We start from the raw sequence: 14,342 nt of genomic DNA, 5'->3' as shown, positions 1-14,342 counted from the left end.
TTACCCCAACTCCCTTCTCCTCTCTAACACCCCTTGTCCTCCATGATATTTGTTATGCTCCACAAATAAGTGAAACCATATGATAGTTGATGCTCTCTGCTTGACTTATTTCACTCAGCATAATCTCTTCCAGTCCGGTCCATGTTGCTACAAAAGTTGGGTATTCGTCCTTTCTGATGGAGGCATAATACACCATAGAGTATATGGACCACATCTTCCTTATCCATTCATCCATTGAAGGGCATCTTGGTTCTTCCCATAGTTTGGCGACCATGGCCAATGCTGCTATAAACATTGGGGTACAGATGGCCCTTCTTTTCACGACATCTGAATCCTTGGGGTAAATACCTAGTAGTGCAATGGCAGGGTCATAGGGAAGTTTTTTTTTAATTTCTTGAGGAATCTCCACACTGTTCTCCAAAGAGGCTGCACCAACTTGCATTCCCACCAACAGTGGAAGAGGGTTTCCCTTTCTCCACATCCTCTCCAACACATGTTGTTTCCTGTTTTGTTAATGTTGGCCATTCTAACTGGTGTAAGGTGATATCTCAATGTGGTTTTAATTTGAATCTCCCTGAGGGCTAGTTCTTTTTTTTTAAGATTTTATTTATTTATTTGACAGAGAAATCACAAGTAGGCAGAGAGGCAGGCAGAGAGAGGGGGAAACAGGCTCCCTGCTGAGCAGAGAGCCCCATGTGGGGTTTGATCCCAGGACCCTGGGATCACGACCTGAGCCAAAGGCAGAGGCTTTAACCCACTGAGCCACCCAGGCTCCCCGGAAGTCTTGCATTTCTATACACCAATAGAAATCAAGGACTTGATCCCATTTACAAATGCACCAAAACCCAAAAGATACCTAAGAATAAACCTAACCAAAGAGGTAAATGATCTGTACTCTGAATACTTTAAAACACTTATGGAAAAAACTGAGGAAGACACAAAGAAATGGAAAAACATTCTATGCTCATGGATTGGAAAAACTAATATTGTTAAAATGCTTATGCTACTCAAACCAATCTACACATTCAAATATCAAAATACCACCAGTTTTTTTCGTAGAGCTAGACCAAATAATCCTAATATCTGTATTAGAAACAGAAAAGATGCCAAATAGCCAAAGTAATGTTGAAAAAGAAAACCAAAGCCAGAGGCATCACAATTCCAGACTTTTAAGCTGTATTACAAAGCCACAATCATCAGGACAATATTGGACAATATCAGGACAGTATTGGCATAAAAACAGACACGTTGATCAATGGAACAGAATGGAGAACCCAGAAATGGACCCTCAACGCTATGGTCAGCTAATCTTTTATAAAGCAGGAAATAATATTCAATGGAAAAAAAGACAGTTTCTTCAACAAATGGTATGGAGAAATTGGACAACTCCATGTGTAAAATAAAACTGGACCACTTTCTTACATCATACATAATAATAAACTCAAAATAGATTAAAGACTTCAATGTGAGACAGGAATCCATCAAAATCCTAGAGAACACAGGTGGCAAACTCTTTGACATCAGCCCCAGAAACTTCTTATTAAACAGGTCTCCAAAAGCAAATGAAACAAAAACAAAATGAATTATTGGATCTTTCTCAAGGTAAAAAGTTTTGCACAGAAAAGGAAACAGTCAACAAGACTAAAAGATAACCTACTGAATGGGAGAAAATACTTGCAAATGTCCTAACAGATAAAGGGCTAGTATCCAAAATGTATAAGGAACTTATCAAACTCAGTACCCAAAAAACAACAAATCCAGTCAAGAAATGGGCAGAAGACATGAACATACATTACTCCAAAGAAGACATGCAAATGCCCAACAGATACATAAAGAAATGTTCCACATCACTCAGCACCAGGGAAATGCAAATCAAAACCACAATGAGACACCACCTCACACTTGTCAGAATGGCTAATATTAACAACTCAGGAAACAACAGATGTTTGTGAGGATGCTAAAAAGGGGATCTCTCTTACATTACTGGTGGGAATGCAACCTGTTGCAACCACTCTAAAAACAGTCTGAACGTTCCCCAAAACGTTAAAAATAAAACCACCCTACAACGCAGCAATTGCACTCCTAGGTATTTATTTACCCAAAGAACACAAATGTAGTGATCTGAAGAGGCATATGCATCCCAATGTTTATAGCCCAATGTCCACAATAGCCTAACTATGGAAAGTCCCAGATGCCTATTGCCCTATTGACAGATGAATGGATAAAGATGATGTGGGATATTACTCACATTCTCTCTCTCTCTTTCTCTCTCTCTCTCTCTCTCTCTCTCTATATATATATATATATATATATGTATATATATACATATATATATATATATAAAATGGAATATATATTCCACATATATATAATAGGTATAATGGAATATTACTCAGCCATCAAAAAGAATGAAATCTTATTGGAGAAAGACAACTATCATATGATCCCCTGACGTGAGGAAGTGGAAATGCAATGTGGGGGGTTTGGGGGGTAGGAAAAATATTAAATGAAACAAGATGGGATCAGGAGGGATACAAACCATAAGAGACTCTTAATGTCACAAAACAAACTGAGTGGGGCCGGGGGTAGGGGGTAGGGAGTGGGTGGTGGCGTTATGGACATTGGGGAGAGTATGTGCTATTGTGAGTGCTGTGAAGTGTGTAAACCTGGTGGTTCACAGACCTGTACCCCTGAGGCTAATAATACATTATATGTTTAATAAAAAAATTATTTTTTTTAAAAATGAAATCTTTCCATTTGCAACAATGTGGTTGGAACTAGAAGGAATTATGTAAGTGAATTAAGTCAGAGAAAGAAAAATACCATGATTTTAGTCATATGTGTAATTTAAGAAATGAAACAGAAGAACATGGAGGTAGGGAAGGGGGAAAAAAACAAACATAAGATAAAAATGGAGAGTGAGGCAAACCATAAGAGACTCTTAACTCTAGAAAACAGACTGAGAGTTGCATGAGGGGATGTGAGTGGGGGGATGGGTAATTGAATGATGGACATTAAGGAGTGCACTTGATGGAATGAGCACTGGGTATTGTATACAACTGATGAATCCCTAAATTCTACATATGAAACTAAAAATACACTCTATGTTAACAAAATAGAATTTAAATAAACAATTTTAAGAAAAAGAAAACAAAACGGAAAGAAATATGATTCCTACACAGAAAAAAAATTTGTCCTTTCCCACTATATTTTCTTGGTTCCTTTGCCATAAGTCCACGTTATCATGGTGAATGATCCTTTTTAATGCATTGTTGAATTCAGTTTGCTAATATTTTGTTGAGGATTTTTGCAGGAATATTAGCCTGTAAATTTCCTTTCTATTTTTGTCTTTGGTTTGGATATCAGGGTAACACTGGCCTCATAAAATGAGTTTGGAAGAGTCTTCTATTGGAAGAGTATTGGGACTCTATTTTTTGGTAGAGTTTGAGGAGGACTAGTATTAACTCTTCTTTGAATGTTTAGTAGTAAAGCTGGCTTCTTCTACCCTTTTGTTCGTTGGGAGATTTTTTTTTTAATATTAATTCAATCCTTTTTGGGTTTGTTTTTTTTTTTTTTTTTTGCAGATGACATGACACTTTATTATTTATTTATTTATTTATTTATTGTTTATTTATTTATTTATTTATTTCGATCCTCTTAATGGTAATCTGTTCAGATTTTTATTTCTTTTTTTTTTCTTTTGTTTTTTCAGTGTTCCACAGATTGTCTATTTCATCATGATTCAGTCTTAGTAGGGTGTATTTTTTAAGAATTTATCCATTTCTTCTAGGTTGTCCAATTTGTTGGCACGTATTATTCATATGATCTTTTCTGTGGTATCAGGTGTAACATCTCTTTCATTTCTGATTTTATTTGAGTCCTCTCTTTTTCTTTTTTTCTTAATCTTATTTTTCCAGTGTTCCAAGACTCATTGCTAATGCACCACACCTTTTTCTTAGTGAGATTTGTTAAATGTTGTCAATTTTGTTTATTCTGTTCAAAGAACTAGTTCTTAGTTTCATTGATCTTTTCTTTTTCGTTTCTATTTTATTTGTTTCTGTCCTAAACTTTGTTATGTTCTTCCTTTAACAGCTTTAGGTTTCTTTGTTATTCTTTTTCTAGTTCTTTGAGGTGTAAACTTAGATTGTTTGGGGGAGATTTTTCTTATTTCTTGAGGTAGGCATTTATCCCTATGAACGTCCCTCTTAGAACTGCTTTTGCTGCAAACCAGATATTTTGGTATATTTCCATTGTCATTTGTCTCAAGGTATATTTTTTTCTTTTTTTTAATTTATTTTTTATTTTCAACATAACAATATTCATTATTTTTGCACCACACCCAGTGCTCCATGCAATCTGTGCCCTCTATAATACCCACCACCTGGTATCCCGACCTCCCACCCGCAGCCCTTCAAAACACTCAGATTGTTTTTCAGAGTCCATAGTCTCTCATGGTTCACCTCCCCTTCCAATTTACCCCAACTCCGTTCTCCTCTCTAACTCCCCATGTCCTCCATGCTGTTTGTTATGCTCCACAAATAAGTGAAACCATACGATAATTGACTCTCTCTGCTTGACTTATTTCACTCAGCATAATCTCTTCCAGTCCCGACCATGTCTCAAGTTATTTTTTAATTTCTCTTTTGATTTCTTCTTTCACCTACTTATTGTTCAGTAGCATGTTATTTAATCTACAAATATTTGTGAATTTTCTAGTTTTCTTCATATAATTAATTTCCAATTTCATACCATTGTGGTTGGAAAAGATGTTTGATATGATTTCAATCCTCTCAAATTTATTAAGGTTTGTTTTGTGGCCTAATATATGATCCATCCTGGAAAATGTTCCATGTGCACTTATGAAGAATGTATATTCTGTTGCTTTTGGATGGACTATTCTATAAATATATTAGGTCCATCTGGTCTAATGTGTCATATAACACTGATGTTTCCTTCTTGATTTTATGACTAGATGATCTATCCATTTGTGTAAATGAAATATTAAAATCTCCTACCATTATTGCTTTGCTGTCTATTTCTCCCTTTAGGCTTATTAATATTTGCTTTACACATTTGAGTACTTTTATGTTGGGTATGTAAACACTTACAAATATTGTATTCTCCTGCTGGATTGACCCCTTTGTCATTACAAAGTAATGTTTTTTCATCTCTTACTACAATCTATTTTGTCTGATGCAAGCATAGATACTCCAGCTTTCCTTTAGTTTCCATTTACATGGAATATCTTTTTCCATTCTTTCATTTTCAGTCTGCATGTGTCCTTACATCTAAAGTGAGTCTTTTGCCTCAATATGAGACACAAATCCATCAAAATTCTAGAGGAGAACATAGGCAGTAACCTCTTCAACATCAGCCACAGCAACTTCCTTCAAAACACATTTCCAAAGGCAAGAGAAAACAAAAGTGAAAAATGAACTTTTGGTACTTCATCAAGATAAAATGCTTCTGCACAGCAAAAGAAACAGTCAACAAAACTAAGAGAGAGCCCGCACAGAATAGGAGAAGATATTTGCAAATAATATTACAAATAAAAGGCTAATATCCAAGATCTATAAAGAACTTCTCAAACTGAACACTCAAAAAACTAATAACCCAGTCAAATAAATGGGCAGAAGACATGAACAAACACTTCTCTAAAGAAGACATACAAAATGCTAACAGACACGTAAAAAATGCTTAACATCACTAACCACCAGGGAGATACAAATCAAAGCACAATGAGATCTTACACCAGTTAGAATGGCAAAAATTAACAAAACAGGAAACAGCAAATGTTGACAAGGATGTGGAGAAAGGGGAACTCTCTTACACCCTTGGTGAGAATGCAAGCTGGTACAGCAGCTCTGGAAAACAGTATGGATGTTACTCAAGATATTAAGAAAAAAAGATATTAAGAATAGAGCTACCCTAGCAATTTAAGGTCTCTTCTGATTCCATACAAATTTTTGGATTATTTGCTCCAGCTCTTTGAAGAATACTGGTGGAATTTTGATTGGAATGGCATTAAAAGTATAGATTGCTCTAGGCAGTATAGACATTTTTTTTATTTTTTTATAAACATATATTTTTATCCCCAGGGGTACAGGTCTGTGAATCACCAGGTTTACACACTTCACAGCACTCACCAAAGCACATACCCTCCCCAATGTCCATAATCCCACCCCCTTCTCCCAAACGCCCTCCCCCCAGCAACCCTCAATTTGTTTTGTGAGATTAAGAGTCACTTATGGTTTGTCTCCCTCCCAATCCCATCTTGTTTCATTGATTCTTCTCCTACCCACTTAAGCCCCCATGTTGCATCACCACTTCCTCATATCAGGGAGATCATATGATAGTTGTCTTTCTCTGCTTGACTTATTTCGCTAAGCATGATACGCTCTAGTTCCAAGCATGTTGTCGCAAATGGCAAGATTTCATTTCTTTTTTTTTATATAAATTTTTTATTTTTTATAAACATATATTTTTAGTCCCCAGGGGTACAAGATTTCATTTCTTTTGATGGCTGCATAGTATTCCATTGTGTATATATACCACATCTTCTTGATCCATTCATCTGTTGATGGACATCTAGGTTCTTTCCATAGTTTGGCTATTGTGGACATTGCTGCTATAAACATTCGGGTGCACGTGCCCCTTTGGATCACTACGTTTGTATCTTTAGGGTAAATACCCAGTAGTGCAATTGCTGGGTCATAGGGCAGTTCTATTTTCAACATTTTGAGCAACCTCCATGCTGTTTTCCAGAGTGGCTGCACCAGCTTGCATTCCCACCAACAGTGTAGGAGGGTTCCCTTTTCTCTGCATCCTGGCCAGCATCTGTCATAATTTATTGAGATAATTTTAGGGATGGCCTCCTTTTTTTATTTTTTCCAATTTATTTTATGAACTATATTAATTGATTTTCAAAGGTTGAACTGATCTGGCCATAATCTGGTAAACTTTATCTAGTCGTTATGAAATACTTTTGATACTCTCTAGATTCAATATGTTAGTACTTTATTAGGATATTTGCACCTCTGAAAAAAGCTTTCTTAAATAAAAAATTAAAATAAAGGATATTTTTATTCCTGTATTCATAGTGAAATTGATCTATAGCTTTCCTTTTTTAATCTTTTAATTATTTTAAAAGTTTTTATTTAAATTCTATTTAGTAAACATAGAGTATAATATTAGTTTCAGGTGTAAAACATAGTGACTCAACATTTTCATACAACACTTAGGGTTCACTAAGTGCCTTCCTTAATCCCCATCACCTATTTAACCCATCCTCACACCCACACCCACTTCCATTCTGGTAATCATTAGTTTGTTCTCTATAGTTAAGAGTCTGATTTTTTTAATTGCATCTCTTTTTTCCCCTTTGCTCATTTGCTTTCTTAAATACCGCATGTGAGTGAAATCATGTGGTATTTGTCTTCTTCTGACTGACGTACTTTGCTTAGCAATATACTCTGTAGTTCTATCTATGTTGCAAATGTCAAGATTTCCTTCTTTTTTAAAATTTTTTAAATTTCTTTTCAGTGTACCAGAATTCATTGTTTATGTACCACACCCAGTGTTCCATGCAATACGTGCCCTCCTCCATAATACCCACCACCAGCCTCCCCCAACCTCCCACCCCTGCCCCTTCAAAACTTTCAGGTTGTTTTTCAGAGTCCATAGTCTCTCATGGTTTGTCTCCCCCTCTAATTTCCCCCAGCTCCCTTCTCCTCTTCATCTCCCCATGTCCTCCATACTATTTCTTATGCTCCACAAATAAGTGAAACCACATGATAATTGGTTTTCTCTGCTTGACTTATTTCACTCAGCATAATCTCTTCCAGTCCCATCCATGTTGCTACAAAAGTTGGGTGTTCTTCCTTTCTGATGGAGGCATAATACTCCATAGTGTATATGGACCACATCTTCCTTATCCATTTGTCTGTTGAAAACAAATGGTTGTCTTCATCTTGGTTCTTTCTGCAGTTTGACGACTTTATTTATTTATTTGATAGAGAGAGACACAGTGAGAACACAAGCAGAGGGAGTGGGAGAGGGAGAAGCAGGCTTCCCGCTGAATAGGAGCACAATGTGGGGCTTAATGCGGGGCTCCATCCCAGGACCCCAATGATCATGACCTGAGCTGAAGGCAACCACTTAACAACTGAAACACCCAGGTGCCCCATGATTTCCTACCATTATATATATATATATATACCACATATTTTTTTTTGAAGAACCATCTCCAAATTTTATTTTATTTTTTCAGTGTTCCAAGATTCATTGTTTATGCACCACACCCAGTGGAGATTATGCTGAGTGAGATAAGTCAAGCAGAGAGAATCAATTATCATATGGTTTCACTTATTTGTGGAGCATAAAGAATAACACAGAGAACATTAGGAGAAGGAGAGGAAAAGTAAATTGGGGGAAATCGGAGTGCGAGACAAATCATGGGAGGGAAGTGGGGGGTTAGGTATACACATCTTTATCTATTAATCAATTGACATGGGCTGTTTCCATAATTTGGCTATTGTAGATAATGCTGCTATAAACATCAGGGTGCATTTGCCCTTTGGATTAGTATCATTTTCTTTTCTTGAGCTTTCATTATCTAATTTTCATATCAAGGTTATACTAGCCTGATACAGTTGGTTGGGAAATTTCCATTCTTCCCTGTGCAGTGAAATGGTTCATATAAAATGTGGATTTCTTGAAGATTTAGCAGATCTCATTCAAGTATTGGGCATACTCAAGCCAAGAAACCAGAATTTTAATAAAAACTAAAATGAAAAATGAAAAAAAAAGTTTATGGGGAAACATACGGGGCTTCCTGCTTTGGAGAGTTTGAAATAGTCAATCTTTCATGCTTGAAATAGTCAAAAAGAATCACAAATAGATTTCCTGGGCAAATTTTGGTGGTTTATATTTTCTGAGAAAAGTATCCATTCAACTCTGAACATTGTCATGTCTTTTGAAATTATCAAATTCAAATATAATACAGATAACCAAACTTTATTTTAAAAAGTATCCATTCAACTTTAGTAGTATTTATTTGCTCATAGTACTCTATTTTGAAGTCATTACTTTACTGATACTTATTTGTGCAAGATTTTTTTACTATTCTTTAAAGTCATTTTTGTTTTTTCTTCTTTTATTAATGTTATTATCCTTTTAAAAGAATGTTCATGGATTTGTGAAAGAAACAGAAGTTTTCTCCATCAATTTCTGCTTTTATCACTATCATCTTCCTCGTTCTATTTCTTTTTTTTTTTATTACATTCAATTAGCCAACATATACTATATGATTAGATTTTTCTTTTCCTTTTTTTTTGTTGGGGGGGTGGATCTCAAGTTTGTTCTGGACTCAAGACTCCAATATAACCTGAGAGTTATCTTTCTTTTTTTATTACTATTACGTTCAGTTAGCCAACATATATTAGTTTCTGACGTAGTGTTCAATGATTCATTAGTTGCATATATCACCCAGTGCTCATCAAATTCTATTTTTTAATTTTCTATTTAAAATCCATTTAAATAGCCTATCCAGCTATAAACATTAGGGTGCAGGTGTCCCTTCAGATCATTGCATACGTATTTTGGATAAATACCTAGGAGTGCAACTGCTGGGTCATGGGATATCTCTAGTTTTAACTTTTTGAGGATCCTCCAGACTGTTCTCAGAGTGGCTGCACCAGCTTGCATTCCCACCAGCAGTGTAAGATAGTTTCCCTTTCTCTACATCCTTACCAACACCTGTTTTTTCCTGAGTTATTAATCCTAACGATTCTCACATGTGTGAGGTAGCGTCTCATTGCGGTTTTGATTTGTATTTCGCTGATACTGAGTGATGTGGAACATTTCTTTATGTATCTGTAGGTCATTTGTATGTCTTCTTTGGAGGAATGTCTGTTCATGTCTTCACCCATTTCTTGACTGGATTTGTTTTTTGGGTTCTGAGTTTGATAAGTTTCTTATACATTTTGGATACTAGCCCTTTATCTGTTAAGACATTTGCAAGTATTTTCTCCCATTCCATAGGTTGTCTTTTTCTTTTAATTTTTTTAATTTTTTGTATTTATTTTCAGCATAACAGTATTCATTATTTTTGCACCACACCCAGTGCTCCATGCAATTCATGCCCTCTATAATACCCACCACCTGGTACCCCAACCTCCTACCCCCTACCCCTTCAAAACCCTCAGGTTGTTTGTCAGAGTCCATAGGTTGTCTTTTAATTTTGTTGACTGTTTCCTTTGCTATGCAAAATTTTTACCTTGAGGAAGACCCAATAGTTCATTTTGCTTTCTTGTGTCTTTGGAGACCTGTTTAGTAAGAGGTTTCTGGGGCTGATGTCAAAGAGCTTGCCACCTGTGTTCTCCTCTAGGATTTTGATGGATTCCTGTCTCACATTGAAGTCTTTCAACAATTTTGAGCTTATTTTTATGTATGTTGTAAGAAAGTGGTCCTGTTTCATTATTCCACATGCAGCTGTCCAATTTCCCACATCATTTGTTGAAGAAACTGTCATTTTTCCATTGAATATTCTTTCCTGCTTTATCAAAGATTAGCTGACCATAGGTTGATGGTCCACTTCTGGGTTCTCCATTCTGTTCCATTGATCAACGTGTCTGTTTTTGTGCCAGTCCCATACTGTCTTGAGTTTGTGGCTTTGTAATACAGCTTAAAGTCCAGAATTGTGATGCCTCCACTTTGGCTTTCTTTTTGAACATGCTTCTGGCTATTCAGGGTCTTTTCTGGTTCCATATAATTTTAGATAGTTTGGCTTAGCTCTGTGAAAAAATGCCGGTGGTATTTTGATAGGTATTGCACTGAATGTGTAGATTCGTTTGAGTAGTATAAGCATTTTAACAATATTTTTTTCTTCCAATCCATGAGCATGGAATATTTTTCTAGATCTTTGTGTCTTCCTCAGTTTCTTTCTTATGTTTTCTATAGTTTTCAGAGTACAGATAGTTTACTACTTTGGTTAGGTTCATTCCTAGGTATCTTATGGTTTTCAATGCAATGGTAAACTGGATTAATTCCTTGATTTCTCTTTCTTATGTCTCATTGTTAGTGTATAGAAACGAAACAGACTTCTGATGATTTTATATCCTGCCACTTTCCTGAATTACTGTTTCAATTCTAGCAATTCTTGGGTGGAGTGTTTTGGGTTCTTTACATACAATTTCATGTTGTCTGTGAAGAATGAAATTTTGACTTCTTCTTTGCTGATTTTGATACGTTTATTTCTTTTTCTTGTGTAATTGCTGAGACTAAGACCAGTATAATGTTGAACCACAGTGGTAAGAATGGACATCCCTGTCATGTTCCTGACCTCATGGGGAAAGATCTCAGGTTTTACCTGTTGAGAGGATGACACTCACTGTGGGTTTTTCATATACGGTTTTTATGATATTGAGGTATGTTTTCTCCATCGCTACATATGGAGAACTTTTAACAAGAAAGGATTTTGTCAAATTCTTTTTCTACATCTATTGAAAAGATCATATGATTCTTTCTCTTTTTCTTATTAATGCAGTGTATGATGTTGATCAATTTGCAGGTGTTGAACCACCCTTGCAGCCCAGGAATAAATTCCACTTGGTTGTGGTGAATAGTGCTTTTAATGTACTGCTGGAGCCTATTAGCTAATATCTTGGTGAAAATTTGCATCCATGTTCATCAGGGATATTAGCCTATAATTCTCCATTTTGGTGGGGTCTTTGTCTGGTTTGGGGATTAAAGTAATGCTGGCCTCATAGAATGAGTTTGGAAGTTTTCCTTCCATTTCTATATTTTGAGACAGCTTCAGAAAAATAAGTGTATGTTGGCTAATTGAACATAATTTTTTTTAAAGTATTGGTGGAGTGCCTGGGTGGCTCAGTGGGTTAAAGCCTCTGCCTTCAGCTCAGGTCATGATCCCAGGGTCCTGGGATCAAGCCCTGCATTGGGCTCCCTGCTCAGTGGGGAGCCTACTTCCCCTTCTCTCTCTGCCTTTCTCTCTGCCTACTTGTGATCTCTGTCAAATAAATAAATAAAAATCTTTAAAAATTAAAAATAAAAAAGGAATAGGTATTGGCATTGGGGGCAAGATGGCAGAGAAGAAGGAGATGCTGTTTCAACCGGTCCCCTAAAGTGGGCTGATTATCTACCAGAACACTCTGAACACCCAGGAAAGCAGCCTGGGATGTAGGATTATACACTTCTGGATATCTAAGGGGGCAGATGATGCCAGAAGTGACTTAAAGCAGTAGAGATTGAATGAGATCAGACTGATATCCCAGGATAAACAGAAGGGGGAGGGAGTCACCAGAAGCGACCCACTGGAAAGTAATACCCCAATATGAGAGTGTCCTGTGATTGGGGACCAACATTAACTTGGAGTCTAGTTAAAAACACTCTAAAAGAGCAAAAGATCTTATGGGGCAACTGGTGGAATCGGGCGGTCACAGGCACAGTGTTAAGCCCACAGAACCAGAACAGCCACCATAGGCACCATGCCAGAGAGAGTGGCAAAGCCTCCAGGTTGTGATCCCTGAACCGCCAATGCATGAGAGAGCCTTGGTGGATGCCAACCGGTGCTCTCTAGAACCACAGCTTTTTGCATTCTGCACATGTGCTGCACATTTGAGGCCTGAGTTGCGCTCCACGCCTTCCCCTGAAAGAGATCCATGCAGGTGCTAGCCAGTGGTCTCTAGGACCAGCCAAACCTGCACACTCCTAGCCAGGGCCAACTTGAAAATCTCAGTGCACTGTCTCTGGTTGGGATCTCTCCAGCTGTCTGGACCTGCTCAGACAGCAGCCCAGGAAAGGCAGTCACTTGAAGCAGGCTCCCTTGGCCAATATTGCTCACAATTTTAGTGGTATTGGGATGCAGAGACAAGTGGGAGCTCCTGCAACCCCTGAAATGGTGGCTGGGGACATGCTTTGCCAGTGGGAGACAGCAAAGGGGGAATATATGTGCTCTGGACCACCCAAAGGGGAACAGACTGAGGATTCTCTCTGTGACAGAGGTCTGGGTGCAGTCTGCTTCAAACCACCAAAAGCCACCAAGGCTGGCAGTGGGGGGCATTTCCACAAAAGCCTGAAAAACCTGTTTCCTCAGAGCCCAGCCCCTTGATAGGAGGCAAGAGGACTCAACCCAAGCAAGACTGCCTGAAAAACAAGGCAGCAGGCACCTCCCCCAGAAAGCCAGCCAAAAAAAAGAGGGAGAGTAAAACCACCACAGGGTCTGCATAAAACTGTAAAACCCCAATATAGGGGGGAAAGAAGATATTAAGCTAGGACAGTATTGCCCTAAAACCTGTATTCTTCATAAATACAACTTTTATCCTTAATTCTTTCCCACTATTCTCATTCTTTTTAACTTTTTTAAATTTTTTAATTTATTTATCATCACAACAAGAGGTCCAATACAACAAATTCCATAATAACCTTTAAACTTGAACTTTTTTGATACATATTATGAGGGAACAGAAGGATGGCTGAGAACAAAGCAAAAGCTGCCACCCTGAAAACTTCCCCCACCCCCACTCCTGGGTGGGACATTTGTGACATTCTTTAGGAATCTCCCACCTAGCTTAATGTTAATACCTTGCTAGAGGGAAAAAGGACATTGACATTGGCAAGGCCTCAAGGACTCCAGTATCTTGTAGGTCCTCTTTAGCATATAAAAGTATTATTGAAACCTCCCCTTTGCCAGTGGGACCTGGCCCTCCCCAACCCCTTACCTCCCCCTCCCCAACCCCATCTTACATAACCTGCCACCCCTCATAACCCCATAGCAGCAACTTTTTCTCCCCATGGGTCCTGTCCCCATACTTTAATAAAACCACCATTTTGCACCAAAGATGTCTCAAGAACTCTTCCTTGGTCATCAGCTCTGGACCTCACCCCACTGAACCTCACTAATATTCTAAAACCTCATCACATATGTGTTTATCTTTTGCTTTCCTATTTTCTTTTAAAATTCATATAGAGATAAGCTTCACAGTAAAATATAAACCAGTTTTAATTCCCCTTTATTCAGCAAAGCTGAGTCCTTTAGCAAAGATAGCAAGATACACCCAACCTTCCTTCCCCACACTGAGAATTTATAACCAACATCCCATCTTTTTCTTCTCTCAGTGTTTCTGTGTATTTGTTTTTGTTGTGGCATTACATAATCTTATGCTTGGGCTTCATTTTGGCTGGGTTCTTTTTTATTTTCTTGTCATTTACTTTTTTTTTTTTTTTTTTTTTTCTTTCTCACATTTTTTTTTGGTCTTTTTGTTTTTTCTTTTTTGTTTGTATACCTTATAAATCTTACCTTTGGGCCCATTCTGGTTGGTCTTCTT

General features: G+C 37.4%; 1 long non-coding RNA gene across 1 annotated transcript in view; it reads right to left on the bottom strand.

Moving 5' to 3' along the window:
- The window catches only part of LOC132000780 (uncharacterized), a 20,738-nt gene extending 6,396 nt beyond the window's left edge, over nt 1-14,342 (bottom strand). The window contains exon 1 of the long non-coding RNA XR_009399454.1: nt 14,315-14,342. This is a non-coding gene — a long non-coding RNA (uncharacterized LOC132000780). The remainder of the gene's footprint in view (nt 1-14,314) is intronic.

This window comes from Mustela nigripes, chromosome 14, assembly GCF_022355385.1.
Source record: "Mustela nigripes isolate SB6536 chromosome 14, MUSNIG.SB6536, whole genome shotgun sequence".
NCBI lineage: Eukaryota > Metazoa > Chordata > Mammalia > Carnivora > Mustelidae > Mustela > Mustela nigripes.
The sequence above is the reverse complement of the archived record's forward strand: the minus strand, read 5'-3'. Positions and strand labels throughout refer to the sequence as shown.